Source organism: Periplaneta americana, chromosome 3, assembly GCF_040183065.1.
Source record: "Periplaneta americana isolate PAMFEO1 chromosome 3, P.americana_PAMFEO1_priV1, whole genome shotgun sequence".
Classification (NCBI taxonomy): Eukaryota; Metazoa; Arthropoda; class Insecta; order Blattodea; family Blattidae; genus Periplaneta; species Periplaneta americana.
This window is the reverse complement of record NC_091119.1, coordinates 14,366,724-14,389,676: the sequence shown is the minus strand read 5'-3', so window position 1 is coordinate 14,389,676 and position 22,953 is coordinate 14,366,724. Positions and strand designations below refer to the sequence as shown.

The window sequence follows — 22,953 nt, the reverse complement described above, 5'->3', positions numbered from 1 at the left end:
TAGTTATTTCTGGATGTAACTGAATTATATTAGTCAAAACCAGAATTTCCCAAAGAGCCATAGTTATTTCTAGATGTAACTGAATTATATTAGTCAAAACCAGAATTTCCCAAAGACCCATAGTTATTTCTAGATGTAACTGAATTATATTGGTCAAAACCAGAATTTCCCAAAGAGCCATAGTTATTTCTAGATGTAACTGAATTATATTAGTCAAAACCAGAATGTCCTAAAGAGCCATAGTTATTTCTAGATGTAACTGAATTATATTAGTCAAAACCAGAATGTCCTAAAGAGCCATAGTTATTTCTAGATGTAACTGAATTATATTAGTCAAAACCAGAATTTCCTAAAGAGCCATAGTTATTTCTAGATGTAACTGAATTATATTAGTCAAAACCAGAATTTCCTAAAGAGCCATAGTTATTTCTAGATGTAACTGAATTATATTAGTCAAAACCAGAATTTCCCAAAGAGCCATAGTTATTTCTAGATGTAACTGAATTATATTAGTCAAAACCAGAATATCCTAAAGAGCCATAGTTATTTCTAGATGTAACTGAATTATATTAGTCAAAACCAGAATGTCCTAAAGAGCCATAGTTATTTCTAGATGTAACTGAATTATATTAGTCAAAACCAGAATTTCCTAAAGAGCCATAGTTATTTCTAGATGTAACTGAATTATATTAGTCAAAACCAGAATTTCCTAAAGAGCCATAGTTATTTCTAGATGTAACTGAATTATATTAGTCAAAACCAGAATTTCCTAAAGAGCCATAGTTATTTCTAGATGTAACTGAATTATATTAGTCAAAAGCAGAATTTCCTAAAGAGCCATAGTTATTTCTAGATGTAACTGAATTACATTAGTCAAAACCAGAATTTCCCAAAGAGCCATAGTTATTTCTAGATGTAACTGAATTACATTAGTCAAAACCAGAATGTCCTAAAGAGGCGTAGCTATTTCTAGATGTAACTGAATTATATTAGTCAAAACCAGAATTTCCTAAAGTGCCATAGTTATTTCTAGATGTAACTGAATTATATTAGTCAAAACCAGAATTTCCTAAAGAGCCATAGTTATTTCTAGATGTAACTGAATTATATTGGTCAAAACCAGAATTTCCTAAAGAGCCATAGTTATTTCTAGATGTAACTGAATTAAATTAGTCAAAACCAGAATTTCCTAAAGAGCCATAGTTATTTCTAGATGTAACTGAATTATATTAGTCAAAACCAGAATTTCCTTAAGAGCCATGGTTATTTCTAGATGTAACTGAATTATATTAGTCAAAACCAGAATTTCCTAAAGAGCCATAGTTATTTCTAGATGTAACTGAATTATATTAGTCAAAACCAGAATTTCCTAAAGAGCCATAGCTATTTCTAGATGTAACTGAATTATATTAGGTAAAACCAGAATTTCCTTAAGAGCCATAGTTATTTCTAGATGTAACTGAATTACGTATGTGAAAACTAGAATTTCCTAAAAGAGTTTTGTCAGAACTAGAATTTCCCAGAAACTTAGGGAAGGTTTAGGTAACCAAACTCAGGACTCTAAGTTATAACATTTCAGGTGGTATAACGTGTGAGAGGCTATTGAAAAGAAGATATTAGATCATGAACGACTATTTAGCAATATTATTGCTACATCATGTTTCTATTGCATTGGCATAAGCATGAGATGAATAATATTAAAGTGTAAGTACATGTAATAGTGATTCAGGCTAACACTAAATTTTGTTTTTAAACGAAACAGTGAAAGACTTTTACGATTCATTCCCTACATCAATAACCTCTCAATGAGTCGTTTGCGTAAATGAGACGCAGCATAAAATAAATTAACTACAGTAATTAAGCCATATAACATGGCATATTTACATGAATTTCCATTACGGAATTCCGTCATAATTTTGAAACTGGAGTGGATATCTTTCAAAAGGACGACAGCAAACAAATCAATAATGTTTGCCGCAGAGACTCGACTCTCTACAAGACGCTCAGCACATTTTGCTTCGATTTCAGAGCCTCGTTTATTAAGTTAGAAAATTACTTTCTTTGTGTTGTTATTGATGGTAACAGATGGTGAGAGAATAGGGACCTTATTGAGGTAATAACGCCTAACAGATTTACAAATCTCCGAGACAATGCGTTATTTACGACTGCTTTACATTTTAATACCGGGAATAATTTATTTCTTCCTCTTAATTGTAAGCCGTTAGAGCACAGTTGGCACGGCGACTGGAGTCAGGCAAGAATGTCTGCTCTTTGCACTGCCAGTAAAACTCTTCCCCCGAATTGGAGAGCTTTAGATCAGAACTTACACAGTGAGGTAATTGTAAAACGAGGCTGACGTTCAAAAAAGTGACAGTGGATTCACAGAATCCAGATAATTGCATGAACATGACTTTGTTTTATTGTTTTGTATTTTATAGTTTATGATACTCTGACATGTTCGCTGCTCTTGATTGTTTTGTGTCTAAGTAAAACATAAATCATAAAATGTAAAAATCATAAAATGCTGCTAGATAAATTAGATTATTATGGAATTAAAGGTGTTGCACACCAATGGTTTCACTCATATGTCATAGATAGGAAACAGAAAGTCGAAATCAATACAACTATGAAATCTGCATCGGCATGGAGAACTATTTATAATGGAATTCCTCAAGGATCAATATTAGGTCCCCTACTTTTTCTAGTGTTTATAAATGATCCCGCCCCTCTAATAAAAGATGTAGGTCATCCCATATTATTTGCAGATGACACAAGTATAGTAATTACAGCTAATAACTCCAACACATTCCAATCTTCAACAGAGGAAATGCTCTTCAAAATGTGTGACTGGTTCTCAGTCAATAAATTGGTATTATATTGTAACAAAACTAACATAATTCAATTTAAATCCTGTCCAAATTCAACGTCGCAAATTTCTAGCGCAATAATTAATAATAGATCCCTATTAGAAACAACAACAACAACCAAATTTCTTGGCTTAAAGATCGATAATGTGTTAAATTGGAAAAATCATATTAAAGAAATGACCTCCAAACTAAATTCAGCTTGTTTTGCTATAAGATCAATGTAAGAGATAGTAAATATCAATACCTTAAAAACAATATACTTTGCATACTTCCACTCGGTAATGAGTTTTGGAATAATATTCTGGGGAAATTCCACAGATAGTAACAATATATTTCTATTACAAAAAAGAGTAATTAGAATAATAGTAGGTGCCAAATCTAGGGAATCGTGTAGGACTATTTAAAAAAAACTACAAATAATGCCCATGGCTTGTCAGTATATCTTTTCATTAACAATCTTCCACATATGTAATCGTGAAAACTTTGTAACTAATTCAACAGTTCATAGCATAAATACACGTCATCGGCAAGTCATACTCCAAGTCTTAAGTCATAAGTCATACTCCATCGGCAAGTCTATCGTGCTATCAAAAAGGAGTGCGTTCTATGGCAGTAAAAATTTTTAATAGCCTCCCTATCGATGTAAAAAATGAAACTCAAAACATAAAATTATTTAGGGCCAAATTAAAGAAGTACCCAATTTCTCACGCCTTCTATTCTGTAGGTGAATTCCTGACATTCAATAACACTTTATGAAATTGATACTAAAACTTTGTGTTGTACTAGTAGACTATATTGTAAACCTCTTCTGTATATATTTCATCTAGACTGTGACTATAAATTAAGATTTTATAATAGTATTAAGTTTTTTGACTTGTTCCTTATTCTAGCTGTAAGCAATGTATGAATACCATGGAATGTTAATAAATACAATACAATACAATACAACAGTACTGAGCAATTAAATTACACTAGCCAACAAATTGAAATTTTTTTCGTGTACCTGTTGTGTAAATGGGTGGATTTACCTCATTTTGGGGTGCTGAATTCAGTGGAAAAAAATCAGCTCCTTTCTATCACGTCACATTTCCTAAATACATAGCACTAACACAAAGACAACGATACGATATTGGCAGATATGGTTCTTCTTAAATACAAACAGAACATAACACTCAGAACCCAGTAAAGGTTTCTTAATAACATAAAAAAATTATTATAAACCAACAAAATCACTAAAAATAATTCACAGCAATCCAAGATGTTAATAGTTGCAATGTTTAAAACCAATTTCTTTCGGCAAAATGGGATGACGATGCTTTCCTTTTGTACGGTGTCTCATCCTTCTCTCTAAAAAGAAACCAACATTAATCAACCATCGTTGAGCGGTTCCAGTAACCTTGGTAACGACTCTCCATGGTAGGGAGTACTGGTGAAAATATTCACCTTGTTTGTCACTATAAGCACCTCAGTTTTTAGGGGGAAAAGTCAAGGTATTAGCGTAAATATGAATTTTGAGTTCTTGTAGCTATCTAGCAGAGAACTTACTATGGATATTTCAATAATTTCCTGAGTTGTAGCCAAATAAATGTACTGTACCTTCCTCCACCGTATATTACATAGAAATAACGAGTTTATCCATCATAGTCCTTATTTATTATACAATATCTCTGAAAAAATGAAAACATAAACAACGTAAAAATATTTTTTAAATCTGTATATAAAATCTAAAATATCTCAAAACCCTTACGCGATACATCAATTCCGAAGGTAATTTCGGATTCTACAACCAAAAATTGATATAAGTTGATGTATGACATACCAGATGTAAAATGACTTAACTAGTGTTATTAATGTATTTTTATTCCAGCCCTCGCATTAATAATAAACCTTGCCATTTTTATTGAATTGGTTCGTCCAGTGGTATCTGTTTATATACATAGGCTATTATACAACCAGTTGATTATTACATAAAGTTCGTCGTTTACGCACTTGCAAGTAGAGTACTCAACACTCGACAGATGGCAGCACGCGTATGCTTTTGTATGTGCAGCATCTTGTGGAGACTTCTTGAACTTCACGTTACGCTAAATATGTTAGATTTACCTCAAATTAAGACTCACGTTAAAGTAACTATACAATTTATGAACAATATAAGTCTACATTTAATCAAAATTCTTTCCTCTCGCTACTTCACACGGCACGCATCGTCCGTGAGCGGAATGCTGTGTCTGCAATTTTTGTTAATTTCTGTCCTTAAGTGCTTTTTGAACGGTGTCATCAACAGACTTGAATTAGATTTGAGTTTGGGGAACAAATAGAAGTCCGGTAATTAAGATAAATGTGACAACACACATACTTTCTTATTGACCACAAAGTTCATAATAATCAGGACCTTTTGGTATCAATTTGTTTTTAAATGCAAATTTAAGTTTATATAATACTATCCGTACCCGTGCGCTCCGCTTCACCCGTTAGAAATAAATATAAGGTAATTACATAATTAAAATAGGACATTTGATCCAGGGAACATTCGTGTTTGATAGAAGGATAAATCGTTTAATATGTTACTTAATTTAAATTGCGTCCAAATAATTAAAATGCGATCATTTTGGTCCAGAGACACTCATTTGGTGCAATGACAATTCCTTTAACATTTTTCTTAATTTTTATTACATGCAACCATAGTTTAATGAAGACTGACATCATTTAGATTTAATGTGTATATTTTATTTTACTTGTTATAGGTTTCCATTGAATTATGGTAATAACTTATTTTAACCCTTGTTTTCTACGTATTCAGTAAATGGCGCTTGGCCCACTATGGTTGTGAACCCTTCAAATAACTTAAATTATATTATATAATGTTAGATATTATATTATATTATATTATATTATATTATATTATATTATATTATATTATATCATATCAGAAGTTACTGTAATAACATTATAGCAATATGTCCATCTAGAGAAACTACACTTTCCAATGGTGAAATAATAATTAATTATACAAATCGGTTAATTTAGCTTCCGATATTACTTCATACAAATACAGAAATAATCTCTGTAGGCTATCTTTCATAGCTTTCGATTGTTGCTGTCCAATGCCCTTATAGACGAATTCATTTGTTTTTTAATTCATTACACGGCCTTAGATGGCAGTTATTTTAATTTTAAAACTCATTTATCTCATTAAATATCAGTCCTATTAAAATTTTTCAAGGAATAAAACTTATCGCAAATTATTTTTAAAGAAACTTTTGTTATGTAACATTTTTCACAAAAATCAATAATAAGCGAGATATTTCGATTTATTTAATTCAGGCCACCTTATAACCCCCCTTTTAAATAATGTATTTTGAATTCCATATAGCCTAAAATCTAAGTTACAACGAACTTAATTTATATTCCAATTTTCATCGAAATCCGTTCAGCCATTATCGCGTGAAAAGGTAACAAACATACATATAGACAGACAGACACAAAAATTTCAAAAAAGCGATTTTCGGTTTCAGGAAGATTAATTATATATGTTAGGACCAATTATTTTTGGAAAATCGAAAATTACCAGAAAAATTTCGGCTACAGATTTATTATTAGTATAGATTCAGATTAAGTATTTAATAAGGGATAGTGTTATTAATACTAATATTATTATAATTATCAGTAGTAAAATACTATTATAGTCCCGCGCAGTGACGTCGCGGTCTAAGGCATCCTGCCTCGGACTCGCGTTACGGAATGCACGCTGGTTCGAGTCCTCATGGGGGGAAGAAATTTTCTCATGAAATTTCGGCCAGTGTATGGGACCGGTGCCCACCCAGCATCGTGATGCACTTGGGGAGCTACGATAGGTAGCGAAATCCGGTTGCCAATGCTAGCTATAATGGCTTGGGCGATCACCGTGCTAACCACGCGATACCTCCATTCTGGTTGGATGATCGTCCACCTCTGCTTCGACATGTGGGCGTAAGGCCAGCAGCCGGCTGGTCGGTCTAGGCCCTTCACGGGCTGTAGCGCCATGGATTATTATTATTATTATTATTATTATTATTATTATTATTATAAAATATTATTATTATTATTATTATTATTATTATTATTATTATTATAAAATATTATTATTATTATTATTACTATTATTATTATAAAATATTATTATTATTATTATTATTATTATTACTATTATTATTATCAATATTATTATCATTATTAATATTAGTAGTAGTATTATTAATACTAATATTATTACTATACACCATCTCATTCTAGTGCCGAGGTCATGGAAAGCATGGGGCTCTACGTCCATGCCCCCCCCCCAAGTGCCTTCATGGCATGTGACGGGGATACCTTTACTGTTTTACCTTTTTTTTTTTAATATTATCACTATTATCAGTGGCAAGTTATTATTATTATTATTATTATTATTATTATCATTATTATTATTATTATTATTATTATTATTATTATTATTATTATTATTATTATTATTATTATTATTAACTGTAGGATAATATAAAAATAACCATCCATACAAAAGGATGTATTTAATTTTTATGTAACATGTTTAATGTGTACGGTGACAACTGTTACATGTATCTTCTTTCTTGCCTCATTACAGAACGGCTGAGACATAATTTACTAAATCAGTTTTCGTGTCTATTGCCTCGTAAAAAAGGAGTCGGGGACTAAACTACTGAATGACCCAGTCCTAGAACAATATTAAGGTATATTAGCGTTTTTCTTAGTTACTAATTGGCGCCCATGCGTAGTGTACATGTGCTGTTCACAAAGTTTCAAACAAGCAGACATATGTGCAGAGCTATTCCGAAATGCAGAGTCATGCGATGGTTAGAATAACCTGTGTAATAGCTTATATTCTAATAGTATGGTTCATTTTAATTCCATAAGTAATTATCTGTAATGTAGGCCTATGTATGTATGTATGTATGTATGTATGTATGTATGTATGTATGTATGTATGTATGTATGTATGTATGTATGTATGTATGCATGCATGCATGCATGCATGCATGTATCATTTCATTTGGTGTTTTGCCCAAGGGCAGGTCTTTCATTGCAAACCCAGCTTTCTCCAATCTTCCCTATTTTCTGCCTTCCTCTTTTTTTCTCCTCATATGATCCATGTAATATCTTAATGTCGTCTATCACCTGATGTCTTCTTCTGCCCCAAACTCTTCTCCCGCTCACCATTCCTTCCAGTAGGCACTTTCTTCTCAGCCAGTGACCCAACCAATTCTTTTTCCTCTTTCTGATCAGTTTCAGCATCATTCTTTCTTCACCCACTCTTTCCAACACAGCTTCTTTTCTTATTCTGTCTGTCCACTCCACACGTTTCATTCTTCTGGAAATTCACATTTCAAGTGCTTCTATTCGCTTGTCTTCACTTCGTCGTAATGTCCACGTTTCTGCTCCGTACAACGCCATAACATACAAAGTACTTCACTACTCTCTTCCTTAGTTCTTTTTTTTAGAGGTCCGCAGAAGATGCTCCTTTTTCTATTAAATGCTTCCTTTGCCATTGCTATCCTTCTTTTGACTTCCTGACAGCAGCTCATGTTACTGCTTATAGTACACCCCAAGTATTTGAAGCTGTGACTTGCTCTACTGTCTCATTTAGAATTCGCAAGTTTACCTTCTTTATTTTTCTTCCTATGGCCATACCTTCATCCTATACTGTTCACAGCTGTCATTTAGCTCCTGTAGCATATCCCTTATTATCATCATCTCTTCTGTTAACAAATCCTATCATCTGCAAATCTTATGCAGTATGTATGTATGTGTGTATGCGTGCGTGCGTGTGTGTGCGTGCGCGTGCCTGTATGCGTGTATGTATGTAATGTAGACCTATGTATGCGTGTATTTTTGTAGGCTATGTATAGACACTAAAGTTGTAAAGTTGCAATCATGGTGCGAAAATAAGAATACAAAACCTTATTACATTTCATTGGGCCATATTAAGTCCGCACAAAAAATGCCTATGTGGTACATTTGTCAGTAAGATCCTTACGAAGTTTCTTCAGTCCGTATTCTTGAGATACTTTCTCACGCCTGCCAATAAAATTAGGCGTCTCTGTAATTTACCCCTCTTAATGGCATTTTAATCTCTTACTTCGTCCTTCCCAAACCTCCGGGGAAGTTCTCCACGCTGCAATCTCACTTGGTGGTGTCTTCATTCTTTCGACCCCTTTTCTGTAATTTATTTCATAACTTAAGAGAGAATTATTTCTGAGACGATAAGTTTAGGGAATAAAATAATTTTTGAGAAGTCATTTCTCCACAAACAATCTTTATTTACTTTTGTATAGTCTGTGTTGACATTGCGAATAATAATAAAAATATGGTTACAGTAAATCACGTAGTTTATGCATGAGGCTCATGGGCCAAATTTTAAGTGCTTTTTCAACGTTAAATGTGTATCATGCCGTCATCACTTTCTTTTCTGACTCTGCATAAAATGTAAGGAGAAATCATTTAACGTAGACTTTTGATGTCATTGTTATCCTATCTTCAATACAAATATTCAATTTCGCACTTGCATAAAATGTACAGAGAAATCATTTAACGTAGACTTTTGATGTCAGTGTTATCCTATCTTCATTACAAATATTCAATTGGGCACTTGCATAAAATGTACGGAGAAATCATTTAACGTAGACTTTTGATGTCATTGTTATCCTATCTTCATTACAAATATTCAATTGGGCACTTGCATAAAATGTACGGAGAAATCATTTAACGTAGACTTTTGATGTCATTGTTATCCTATCTTCATTACAAATATTCAATTGGGCACTTGCATAAAATGTACGGAGAAATCATTTAACGTAGACTTTTGATGTCATTGTTATCCTATATTCATTACAAATATTCAATTGCGCACTTTCATAAAATGTACGGAGAAATCATTTAACGTATACTTTTGATGTCATTGTTATCCTATCTTCATTACAAATATTCAATTGGGCACTTGCAGAATTATAAAGCTGAAGCATGTAATTCTGGCACTGTATGAAGTACGTCCGCAGGGTTTCATAGTTTGAAATAGTTCCATTAATAGGAAGCTTTTACTTACATTCACGTTTATTATTTTCTCGCTCGTGTCCTCGGGTTGCGGATAGAGGAGACGGCCTCCAGATATGGAGGGTAGCTGCGGATATATTGAATAAGCAGTCGTGGACAGCCGATAAGGGGTGGTCCTCCAGTTTGGAGGTTGAGCGAAAGGCTAACAACCCATCACCGTGAAAATCAGCTTGTTACGAATCCATACGATAAGCCTCGTGACTGATTCTCTGACACGACCACAGCAAAGGAATAAGCACATGATAGGGACCGATGGCGAGCTTATGTGAGGGCGGCAATGAACCTTCGGGTTCCTTAAGAACCATTTGTAAGTAAGTAAGTCTTGTTTCGAAGAAGCTTTTCTTCGGTGTCGCGCACATCTTTTCATAGTTAATGCAAAATTATTATTCGTCAGTCACTGTAAGTAAAGGATGAAAGACATTAAAAATATACATTTAGGCACATAAAAATACAATATTTTAAGCAGCATAAAAATAGTATTAAGCATTACGGTGTACAGTGATGAAAACATTAAAAATATTGCAGTTAGAAACTTTACTTTTGTTAAGTCTTAAATTATGAATGCCAGTACGTAATTTTAATGAATTCATCGGCCTCATTGTTCTAAGACTGCTAATACATAAGTGTTTATAGTACAATTAAATTAATTAATTTACCAATTAATTTACAATTAACACATTATTCATAATTAGCATTGCAATACATAACTTTTTTTTTCTAATTTTTATTGTTAAACTTCGTCCTTTCTTCCGGATGTTACCGAAGCAATGGAACATATTTAAATGTAGCAATAATTGTCATTTATATATTTTATATTTATTTTATTGCTGGTAAGTCTGAGATGAATACAAATTAATAAATACAATGAAAGATAAACTAGCCCACTCCTGAATGAGTAAGACTCGTGCTCAGAAGGGGATTCCAGTACAAACAAAAACAAAATTAAAATTGAAAGTGAATACAGATTAAAAAGTGTTTAATATGTTAAAACCCAAGCTATAAATCCAATACAATTTTTTTTTTATTAATTTGGAGGGGATTCGTAGTTCAAATATTATTGGAATGAAATTTGTTTAATAATCTGGGACCTTGACTCATGCTATGATAAAAAGCTGCATTGGTTTTACATTTTGGTTCAGACAAACGCAGAGAATTCATATTTTTTGCTCTATATGTATGTATATACCTTTCAAAGTTATTAAAATATCTATGAAAATATTTTAATAAAATAAAATAATAAATTTGTTTAATGTTGAAAACTTTGAAATGTTTAAACAACAATTCTGTTGGGTAATCATTCACCTTTTTTAAACAAATTTTTAATACCTTTTTCTGTAGTAAAATTAACGGATAGAGGTTGGATTTATAAGTACCACCCCAATCTATAATACCATACATAAATATAGATTGAAATAATGCTAAATAAATTACACGTAAACAGTTAATTGACAAAATATTTCTTAGAATAACATAATTGCAATATAACAACGTTTTTCTCTAATTTTCTATTGTTAAACTTCGTTCTTTCTTAGACAGAATCATTTTCTAAGCGAAAAAAATACTTCCCGATGATATCGAAGCAATGGATGCATATTTAAATCTAGAAATATTTGTCATTCATAATAGTTATTTATGCGACAAGTAGATAATCTTGATGATTATAGCACGAGAGTCATAATAAGATTATCTATGAGTCGCATACAGCACTTTAAGGTAAGCATTATAAATTGCAGGAAATAAATTATGAAATAATTCGGCATCCATAGCTGACAAAGTCTTCATTTGTTCGTATCGATTAGTTACGCCTGGCATTGGCATTGAATAAAGATAAATTGATGATCTTGCAGGTATTACAAACTCTATTATACCTCAGGTATCAAATTTTATGTTACAAATTTTCCTTTATTTTGTTAATATAGTTTTTCTGAACCACAGAACAGTTTTATGTGATATTACAAAAGTGATACAAAATTGTTAAAGATTGGAAATAAATGATACGTTACCTTCTGTCCTCATTTCATTTCTTGTTCCGCGTAGAAGCGGAAGCGTTCTGGTATTACGTCATAGCGAATACGTCATTGCTATTATTGGCACGCGTGCCATAATCTGATTACGCACGATATTGGATGTAGTAACAACCTGTTTATAATGCTAGGATGGCATAAACGTTAGTTTTTAAGAGCCTAAAAATCCTAGGTCTGTATTTCCCACAGACATTCTCTAGCCTAAGGAATTCCTAGGCCCCAATTTGCCGGCGTATCTGGCAATCCCCATAATTCTTATGAGACTTTAAAATCTTGCAGGCACAGAAAAGCGTTCATAATTTAGATATAGCCTCTGCTTTTCAGTATAGTAATAATAATAATAATAATAATAATAATAATAATAATAATAATAATAAATTACGTTTCAACATTGAAATGTTTCATAATTCATGGTCAAGTAAAAAAAACCTTCTTTATAGCGTAATTCAGTGCCGCGTTACTGATTACAGAAGCCACTTTTTCTTTTTTCCCTTCTATTACTTATATTCCCAGTTTCTGTCAGATACGTTTCCAATTCACTGTGGGCTAAAGCAAGGGGATGCACTATCACCTTTACTTCATAACTTTGCTCTAGAGTATGCCATTAGGAACGTCCAGGATAACAGAGAGGGTTTGGAATTGAACGGGTTACATCAGCTACTTGTCTATGCGGATGACGTGAATATGTTAGGAGAAAATCCACAAACGATTAGGGAAAACGCGGAAATTTTACTTGAAGCAAGTAAAGAGATAGGTTTGGAAGTAAAATATATGATTATGTCTCGTGACGAGAATATTGTACGAAATGGAAATATAAGAATTGGAAATTTATCTTTCGAAGAGGTGGAGAAGTTCAAATATCTTGGAGCAACAGTAACAAATATAAATGATACTCGGGAGGAAATTAAACACAGAATAAATATGGGATATGCCTGTTATTATTCGGTTGAGAAACTTTTATCATCCAGTCTGCTGTAAAAAATCTGAAAGTTAGAATTTATAAAACAGTTATATTACCGCTTGTTCTTTATGATTGTGAAACTTGGACTCTCACTCTGAGAGAGGAACAGAGATTAAGGGTGTTTGAGAATAAGTTTCTTAGGAAAATATTTGGGGCTAAGAGGGATGAAGTTACAGGAGAATGGAGAAAGTTACACCACACGGAACTGCACGCATTGTATTCTTCACTTGATATAATTAGGAACATTAAATCCAGACGTTTGAGATGGGCAGGGCATGTAGCACGTATGGGCGAATCCAGAAATGCATATAGAGTGTTAGTTGGGAGGCCGGAGGGAAAAAGACCTTTAGGGAGGCCGAGACGTAGATGGGAAGATAATATTAAAATGGATTTGAGGGAGGTGGGATATGATAGAGACTGGATTAATCTTGCTCAGGATAGTGACCAATGGCGGGCTTATGTGAGGGCGGCAATGAACCTCCATGTTCCTTATATGCCAGTAAGTAAGTAAGTATTACTTATATTCCCATACTGGGTCTTTGCATTTTCAGCTTAAGCTCTGCGATCCTATATCTTTTTAATTTTGTTATTATAATCATGAATAGCAGCAGTAAAAGCAGAAGTACCAACACTATCATTCCTACCACCACGCCGCCTACTAACTGATCGTTCTGAAATGTAGCGAGGAATATTTCACTGGATACACACGCGCGATTGAATTTTTTCTCCGCTGCAATAATATGTACACAAAGAAACTCCTTGAGGGTCGGATTCTAGACATCAACGGAGGCATGAATGGTTCTTCAGTCATGCTTGAGAGTTGTAAGGTTACCCTGTGCAAGCTTGCACCATAAAAATGGATAATAATTCGTTCTGAGGTTCACAAAAAAGAAGCTGTCAGTCTTCTTTACAGCAACATTTACACTTTCAATCCATAGGCCAGTCTCTTTGCTGTTGTATATTGTAACATTCTTCATACAAATGTGGTACAAGATCCTTACACTGCGGACTGCACGAACCCTGTGCTGATTTTGTTTACTGTACCGTGCTTTCTTTTTATTAAAATTTAAAAACCACTGATTTTTATTCTTCTGGATACATATGCTCAAATATTTAAGTAACGTTTGGCATTCGAAAATAGCGGAACATTATCCATACTGAATCTTTTACAAAAGTAGGGAGTAAAATTTTACAAGTAAATATTATGATTAGTGCCAAGATTCGTATGCAAATGCATATTTTTACTGGCTAGACTAAAGTCATACTTACTTACTTACAAATGGCTTTTAAGGAACCCGAAGGTTCATTGCCGCCCTCACATAAGCCCGCCATCGGTCCCTATCCTGTGCAAGATTAATCCAGTCTCTATCATCATATCCCAACTCCCTCAAATCAATTTTAATATTATCCTCCCATCTACGTCTCGGCCTCCCTAAAGGTCTTTTTCCCTCTGGTCTCCCAACTAACACTCTATATGCATTTCTGGATTCGCCCATACGTGCTACATGCCCTGCCCATCCCAAACGTCTGGATACTAAAAGATTATTATCATACTAAAAGATTAATTTTATACATGTTTCGAACATCTGTGATGACGAATATGCAAAGTTAATCTTGCCTATATTGTAGCATATTTTTAGAATTTTGTCACATAAACCCCGATATTTGCATATTTTGTAAAAAAAAAAGGTCTGAATTCCTTGAATGTCAGCACACGTTTTTTTTTTAACTTTACTACAGTTGTATTTCAGATTTGTCATTTGTATTAGTCAATTCAATTTCAGATAGTATCAATTGTATTTCAGAAAACATCAATTGTATTTCAGATTTGTCAATTTACTGTAATTTCAGATAGTATCATTTGTATTTCAGATTAGTCAATTTAATTTCAGATAGTATCAATTGTATTTCAGATTTGTCAATTTACTGTAATTTCAGATAGTATCATTTGTATTTCAGATTAGTCAATTCAATTTCTGATAGTATCAATTGTATTTCAGAAAACAACAATTGTATTTCAGATTTGTCAATTTAATTTCAGATAGTATCAATTGTATTTCAGAAAACATCAATTATATTTCAGATTTGTCAATTTAATTTCAGATAGTATCATTTTTATTTCAGATTAGTCAATTCAATTTCAGATAGTATCAATTGTATTTCAGAAAACATCAATTTTATTTTAAGTTATGTATTTATTTACTTATTTATTTTATTCTATTCTATTTTATTCTACTTTAATTAAATTAAATTTAATTTAATTTGTTTGTTTTGTTTGTTTGTTTGTTTGTTTGTTTGTTTGTTTGTTTGTTTGTTTGTTCGTTCGTTCGTTCTTTCGCTCGCTCGCTCGCTCGTTTGTTTGTTTGTTTGTTTGTTTGTTTGTCCGTCCGTCCGTTTATTTATTTATTTACTTATTTATTTTATTTTGTTCTATTCCATTCTACTTTAATTAAATTAAATTTTATTTTATTTGTTTTGTTTGTTTGTTTGTTTTTTCGTTCGTTTGCTTGTTTGTTTTATTTGTTTGTTCGTTCGTCCGTCCGTCTATTTATTTATTTAATTATTTATTTATTTATTTATTTATTTATTTATTTATTTATTTATTTATTTATTTATTTATTTATTCTTAGATATTTTTAATTTCGCCCCTTTTCTTGTTTCTTTTGTTTCTTGGTATCTTTTCTTCTTATTTCATTTTTTTGTTGTTCCCTAATATTCTTATATTAATTCATTCTTCATTTCTAAAATTTCAGTGCATGATAGTGTTTAAAATTTTACCAGTTAATAAATCTTCTTTCAGAATATATTACTTGATTAATCAACGTTACAGCCCATTCATCTGTAAATGTCAGGAGAAAGCCCACAATAATGTCCCGTATTTTAGCAGAAAGGTTGCCTCGAAGCAATATTTTATCCCATTAGGCTTTCTTATTATGCTATAATTACCATTAATGATTCAAACAGCGATAGGCCTGCCCGTTCTCGTATTATTTTAGTCGAAAGAATTTAAAAATTAAAAACCCTGTTACAAAGTAGTATAGTTTTTTTTCTAAACTACTCCTTCCGGTGGGGGTTTCTTGTAATTGCACCCCATCACTGTCATCATTAAGCCTTGACTAAGGGGGAAGGTTAGGTCATTTCCGTTACCCCAACCAAAACACTCCACGAGGGTCGACGTAGTTCATAGGAGAGAGCCCCATTATGGCTAAGAGATCCATTACAGGTGTAGATGTGTGTACCAAAGAAGGATCTAATTTGTTTGGTGATTTGTGTCACTGTAATGAACACCAGTTCGGTCAGTTTCATTCTGCGGCAAATGAAGAAAGAAAACCGTGGAGACATTTAATAGCAATAAAGTAAATCGCTCATTAACATTGGGCAAGTTACATTAATGGCTTATTTTCAGGCTATGAATATTAATACGAAAGGTGTGTTCCTCGTGAAGTATTGTACCAAGGCATTCTGTTTTGCATAAAGCTCGTTTTAATTATAGAGATCTAGCTATTGTAATACGTAATGTCGGCGTTTCGTGCCTTGGTGGTCTAAAAGAATGACTGTCTCGATTTCAGAGGGTGAAAGCTCACATTTCGGGTATAATATTAAGCAACTGTAAATTTAATGTACACTGGGTTTCGAATATGATAAAGTGATAGGATTTCCATTTGTCTCTATTTTTCCCTCTGCAGTTCCGTTTTTTTTTCAATGAAAATCAAGCTGCCCCAAGAATATATTTTGGAACTCAAAAAGACTTCTTTTTCACTGTCACCTCTTAGCCATATGTGCTAATTCAGAAGATAATGTAGAGGTTCCAAAAATTAACGTTTCCCATTTTCAAATTAACATAATTGATTTATTGTTTAAAGAAATTACAAACCATGGACACTGTTAGCCATGTTATAGTCTTGGATTTACGTATTATTACCGTGTTTTAATTGTATCCTTAAGATGTCCACCATTAGCGCCAATACATTGTTGTAGGGTGACCAGATTCACATCGATAGAAAAGAGGACACAAAGCTTCAAAATGGAGGACATTTAAAAAAAAAAGAGGACAGAAACTACGTACTTAGATTTAGGACTAGGCCTATATTATACTATAAATTACGTAAATTTCTATTTTCCTACAAAATATTTACAGTATAGATTTAGGCTTATGTCATACTAAAAGTATGTTTATGCTCGAACATGCCGAAATGTAGTAATTATACACCTGGTAGCAGACCTTTAATGCATGTCATTAAAGTACATCTACTCATTAAAGGTCAGGTCTTTCAGCCAATGACGACTCAGGTTACAACTGTTCAACCAATGACAGGTCAGCTTTCTACCGTTATAAAACCGCAAGTATCGATTATTCTCGGATATGCAATCGAAAGAGAATTAGCGAAAAGTCACGGAGGCTGGAAATCCAATACTGTCGCAGAAGGTTATGTTCTGTTACTATAATAATTAGCGTTAATTGTAAATAATATTCAAATAAATTCAATTTGTCATCTCGTTTTTCAATGTGTAATTTAATTTCAATGTTATCTCTGTAGGTTCTTATGGCCTAGCAAGTTCAATGTGGAAGTCTGTTCCTCAGAAAAAATCAATACTTTCGTGTCTGCGCACATCTCACATCATACGGGACATTGCTCCAGGTCAGATACAATAAAATTAATAATATCAAGTTAGAAATATGGTCGAGCATAAAAAGTCGTATGAAACTCGCCTATAATGGTAATTAAGAAGCTCGTATGAAAATTATGAAACTCGCTTGCGCTCGTTTCATAGATATCCATACTCACTTCTTAATTACCTTCATTATAGGCTCGTTGCATAATGTACTATAATATTACGAAATAATTATGATAAAACTTAATAATAATAATTTTACAGTTAGCTACATATGAAAGTCATTATTTTGTTAAAGAGGACAGAAAATATCTATTTATATTTAGTCTTAGGCCTGTTTTATACTTAAAATTATATCAATGTCTATTTTATTACAGTATACTTATGATAAAATCTTAATAATATGAAATGATTTTACAATTAACTACATGGAAGATAAGGAAACTATAATTATTATCAAAATACATAAAAATACCGCACAAAATGTGATTTTATTATTACTTTGAAAGCAAAGAGAGTTATGATCGTTGGCAAAGGGTATATTCCATCGATGCTGCTGCAACTACAGGCAAATTCCTCGAAAAAAGCGTCAAATCAGATTAATTTCAAAATATCAGACATACAAGTTACGAAAAGGAGGACATTTCTCGATTTTTTAAAAATCCGCCTGGACCCCAAAGAGAGTTATGATCGTTGGCAAAGGGTATATTCCATCGATGCTGCTGCAACTACAGGCAAATTCCTCGAAAAAAGCGTCAAATCAGATTAATTTCAAAATATCAGACATACAAGTTACGAAAAGGAGGACATTTCTCGATTTTTTAAAAATCCGCCTGGACCCCAGACAAAGGCCTATAAAGGAGGACATGTCCGGACAAAAGAGGACCCTACGATTGTTGTATCTTTCTTTGTACACTATTCATTACTCTTTGCAAAATGTCCAGCGTGACACCAGCTATTTCCTCACGAATTGCATTTTTGAGGCTGTTGATATCAGGGAGTCTACGAGCTTAGTCCTTAGCCTTAAGTTACTCTCACAAAAAGAAATCTGTTACAGTGAGGTCTGGGGACACGGAGGGCCATTGTCACCGAATCAGGGAAATTCGCCAGGGGAACGCAGCACGCAGTGTGTTCATTGAAATATATATGCCGTATGTGCTGTGACTCCGTCTGTTTTGAAAACTGATTGAAAAATTATATTTTTTGTACGAAAAAATTACTCCAGAATGGGTTTACTTACATCAGTGAAATTTGGGATAAAGTTAGATATGTCTGAAAGGTTTCTTGTGCAATTATTACTTTTTGTTTAAAAAATTTTTACAGCTATTTCACGCATTGTAATCCATTTTTTTCCCCTTTTTCCTTTAGGAAAATTGTCATTTTTTAAAATTCACTTAGGCCTACGTTTAAAATTCGCGACAAATTGATCGGGACCTCCACACTTACATCATAATACACTCGGGGACAAAAAAAAACCGGACACTTCTATATTTGCTTGTATTTTGTTGCCAATTATTTCAAAATGAAACAAAACCCATTTAAACAAAATAATGTTTCATTTAGCACCTTATACGACAACATTTGAAAAAAAAAATCTCTGATGAGAAAATTTACAAAAAATTACAAAGGGCGTATAACTATGGCATCGTTTGGTCTAACTGTTTTTTCATTTTATGGTGCCTTAAACATTAAAAACTCTTTTTAGTAACGGGTATTACTCCCTCTGGCTTGAATAACTGCATCCATACGTCTTGGCATGCTCTCAATTTGGTTAGCAATGTCTTCTTGAGGAATAAGTTCCCATTCTTCGCCAAGTGCTCGCCTCAACTCTTGTAACGATTCTAGTCTCGGTCGTCTATTCTTAACCCGCCGTCCCAGCATGTCTCACACGTGTTCAATTGGGTTCATGTCTGGACTCCTTGCTGGCCATGGAAGAACATGGAATCCCACTTCTTGGAGATAATCTCCGATCGCATGGGCAATATGCGGCCGTGCATTATCATGCATTAAAACAAAATTATCGCCTACAAATTTGCCAAATGGCACAACATGATCAGCCAAACATTCATTTATATACCTATCAGCTGTTAGTCTTCCATTTTCAACAATAACCAACTCTGTACGAGCATCCGTACACACTCCTGCTCAAACCATCACTCCACCACCTCCATACGGCACATTTTGCGGAAATGCAACAGTATGAAAATCGTTCTCCCCTCCTTCTCCAAACTCTTTCACGTCCATCAGGTGAGCACAGATTGAAACGGGACTCATCGGTGAACAGAACACAGCTCCACTGTCCATTTCTCCAATCCCTGTGATCATTTGCAAAACGCAGTCATTCAACTCGATGCATCCTGAGAAGTCTGGGACCAGTTGCAGGTCTACTTGATATCAGTCCACTTGCTTTCAACCTCCTTCTAACTGTTTTGGCCGAAATTGGGCGTCCATGCATGTTAACAAATTGCTGGGCTAAACTAGTAGCTGGAAGGTTGCGCTCCCTAAGAACTCTCAACACCATATACTGTACCTGTCTTCATTTGGATTTGTAGCTCTTGGACGACCCGAACCTGGTCTTCTGGTATATTCTAGGGTCTCTCTATACCGTTTTATGGCATCATGGGTTGTGCTTCTAGCCATATTCATAACATTTGCAATGTAACGTACACTGCGTCCATCATCGTAAAGGGCTACAGCTCGAGCCACATCTTCAGGTCGCATCTTGTTTTAAGACAAATGTTACAACCCCACTTAAACTCAGAAAATGTAAAAATAAAGAAATAACGAATGATAACGATAATGAAGCACAAAATGGTTGAGACAAAATTGTTATAGCTGAGACTCCGAAAGCAAAATTGGAATATTTGGTTGTAATGGCTTGTTTATAAAACAAAAAACAATCAACAATGTATACACGTCTCCATAACAACAAATGGCTACCATAATATTGTATGAGAAGATAATGTTTTGCAAAATACCAGCAAATATTAAAGTGTCCGGTTTTTTTTGTCCCTGAGTGTATTTGGAGTTAGTATTACTGGTCAATTAGCTTATGCCCTTCATTTTTAGTAAACAGCTGTGAAGTTTGCCACAAGTGTGGAAAGGTTAGATTTCTTCTTTGAAAAAAAAAAAAAACAGAAAATAGGTCAAAATTCAGTGAGTGTGGACGTGAAGTGTCAGGTTATTGAGATTTGCAAGAATGACTTGACATAATATCTGACTCTAACCCAAAATTTATTAATGTAAGTACATCTATTCTGGAATAATTATTTTTTTCCGATACAAAATCTGATTTTGTAATAAGTTTGCATAATAGAAAAATTATTATATAATCTACATTTTTAAAGCTAGAGAGATTAGGTTTGTAGTTTAAAAAAACTTCATTTTTCATAGACAATTGGTCCCAGCACAGATTTTGGTCCCAGTATTATTTCTTTTAACCCTTAACTTGGCAAAGCATCATTTCTCACACTAGTTTATTAAACCATGTCGGACCGTAAAGAAAACAACTATCGCAATATCCATATTTTTATGTGTTGTACAATATTATAGTATTGTGAAATTTTAATTTTCCTACCAATTTGTTTTCTATTGTTCTATTAAAATTATAGCATATAACCTATTAACCTGTCGTATCCTTTAGAATACATTGTCAATTTAAGGGTTAAAGGGGTGTCTTTAAACTTTTGGTAGAAACTGTATAGAGAATCTTGGTCCTTATCTCGCCGAATACCATCTCTGTATCACTAATTCCATCGACTCTAAAATACCTAATCTATACTAATAATAAATCTGTAGCCGAAATTTTTTTGGTAATTTTCGATTTTCCATAAATAATTGGTCCTAACATATACAATTAACCACCCTGAAACCGAAAATCGCTTTTTTGAAATTTTTGTTTTTATGTCTGTCTGGATGTTTGTTACCTTGTCACGCGATAATGGCTGAACCGATTTATATGAAAATTGGAATATAAATTAAGTTCGTTTTAACTTAGAATTTAGGCTATATGGCATTCAAAATATTTTATTTAAAATGGGGGTTATAAGGGGGCTTGAATTAAATAAATCTAAATATCTCCCTTATTATTAGTTTTCATGAAAAATATTACATAACAAACGTTTCTTTTAAAAATAATTTCCGATAAGTTTTATTCTATACAAAAGTTTCATAGGACTGATATTTAATGAGATAAATGAATTTCAAAATTACAATAACAACGCCATCTAAGGCGGTCGGTGTAATGAAATAAAAAACAAATGACTTCGTCTGTAAGGGGCCTTGGAAACAACAATCGAAAGCTATGAAACATAACTTACAGAGAATGTTTCCGTGTTTGTATGAAGTAATATTGGAAGCTAAATTAACCGATTTGTATAATTAATTATTAATTCACCATTGGAAAGTGTAGTTTCTCTAGATGGACATAATGCTATAATGTTATTACAGTAACTTCTGAGTGAATCGAGGACAGGTAAGATTAAAATAGCTTCTTATGCACAGAAAACTTGATAGGCTATTCTGTACATTCGTTTCCTGTATTTCCTAAAATAATTTTTATGACCAAATGAATGGTCTCTGGATCAAAATGATCGCATTTTAATTTTTTTAATACACTTTAAATTAAGTAAGATAATAAACGATTTATCCTTCTATCAAACACGAATGTTCCCTGGATCAAACGTCCTATTTTAATTATGTAGTTACTTTATATTTATTTCTAACGGGTGCAGCGGAGCGCACGGGTACGGCTAGTCATTAATATAACGTCGCTAGGTAACCGATATAAAAGAAGCGTAGGGCCTTCTAATTTCCTGACTTGGACATAGATAAAGAGAAAAATGCCTGTAATGTATAGAAATAGGCTACATGTGCAGTGACTTCTAATTTTTATTAAGGAAAAAAGTAACTGAAAAATGTAACATTAAAAATCTGGCCTACTGTGGTACAATACTCACATTCTTTTGTTCCCACCACGTTCATTATCATCTATAGTACTTTGGTTACTGATTAATCTCTTATTGTCTTGCTTCTATCCTCTCCTCTTTATGTCTCCTGTAGCGACATGTGAAAAATAATTGTGAAACTTGCTGTGCGGAACAAGTTTATTGTGCCCATTAATACTGCCGTGGTCTTCAAAAAAATTCTCTCTTTAACCCATTGACCGTGTACTGAGCTTGAGAAGTGAGAGGTTTTTTGTATTTAAAAACGTATTTTTGAACATTATTATCCTTAATTGCTCAAAGAAACTGCGTAATCGCACAATTACATCAGCCATCACTTTTAAAAGGTACTGTGTACACTATCCTTTCTTCTAAAGGGAAGCTGAAAGGGATTTTTGGAAATAAAATGCACGGATAAAAGGATACGAAAATGTGCACAC

The 22,953-nt window shown here is 33.2% G+C and overlaps 1 protein-coding gene across 4 annotated transcripts in view; it reads left to right on the top strand.

The window, feature by feature from the left end:
- The window catches only part of TfAP-2 (transcription factor AP-2), a 978,986-nt gene that overhangs the window by 33,129 nt on the left and 922,904 nt on the right, over positions 1-22,953 (top strand). The gene's annotated exons all lie outside the window — the stretch shown is intronic.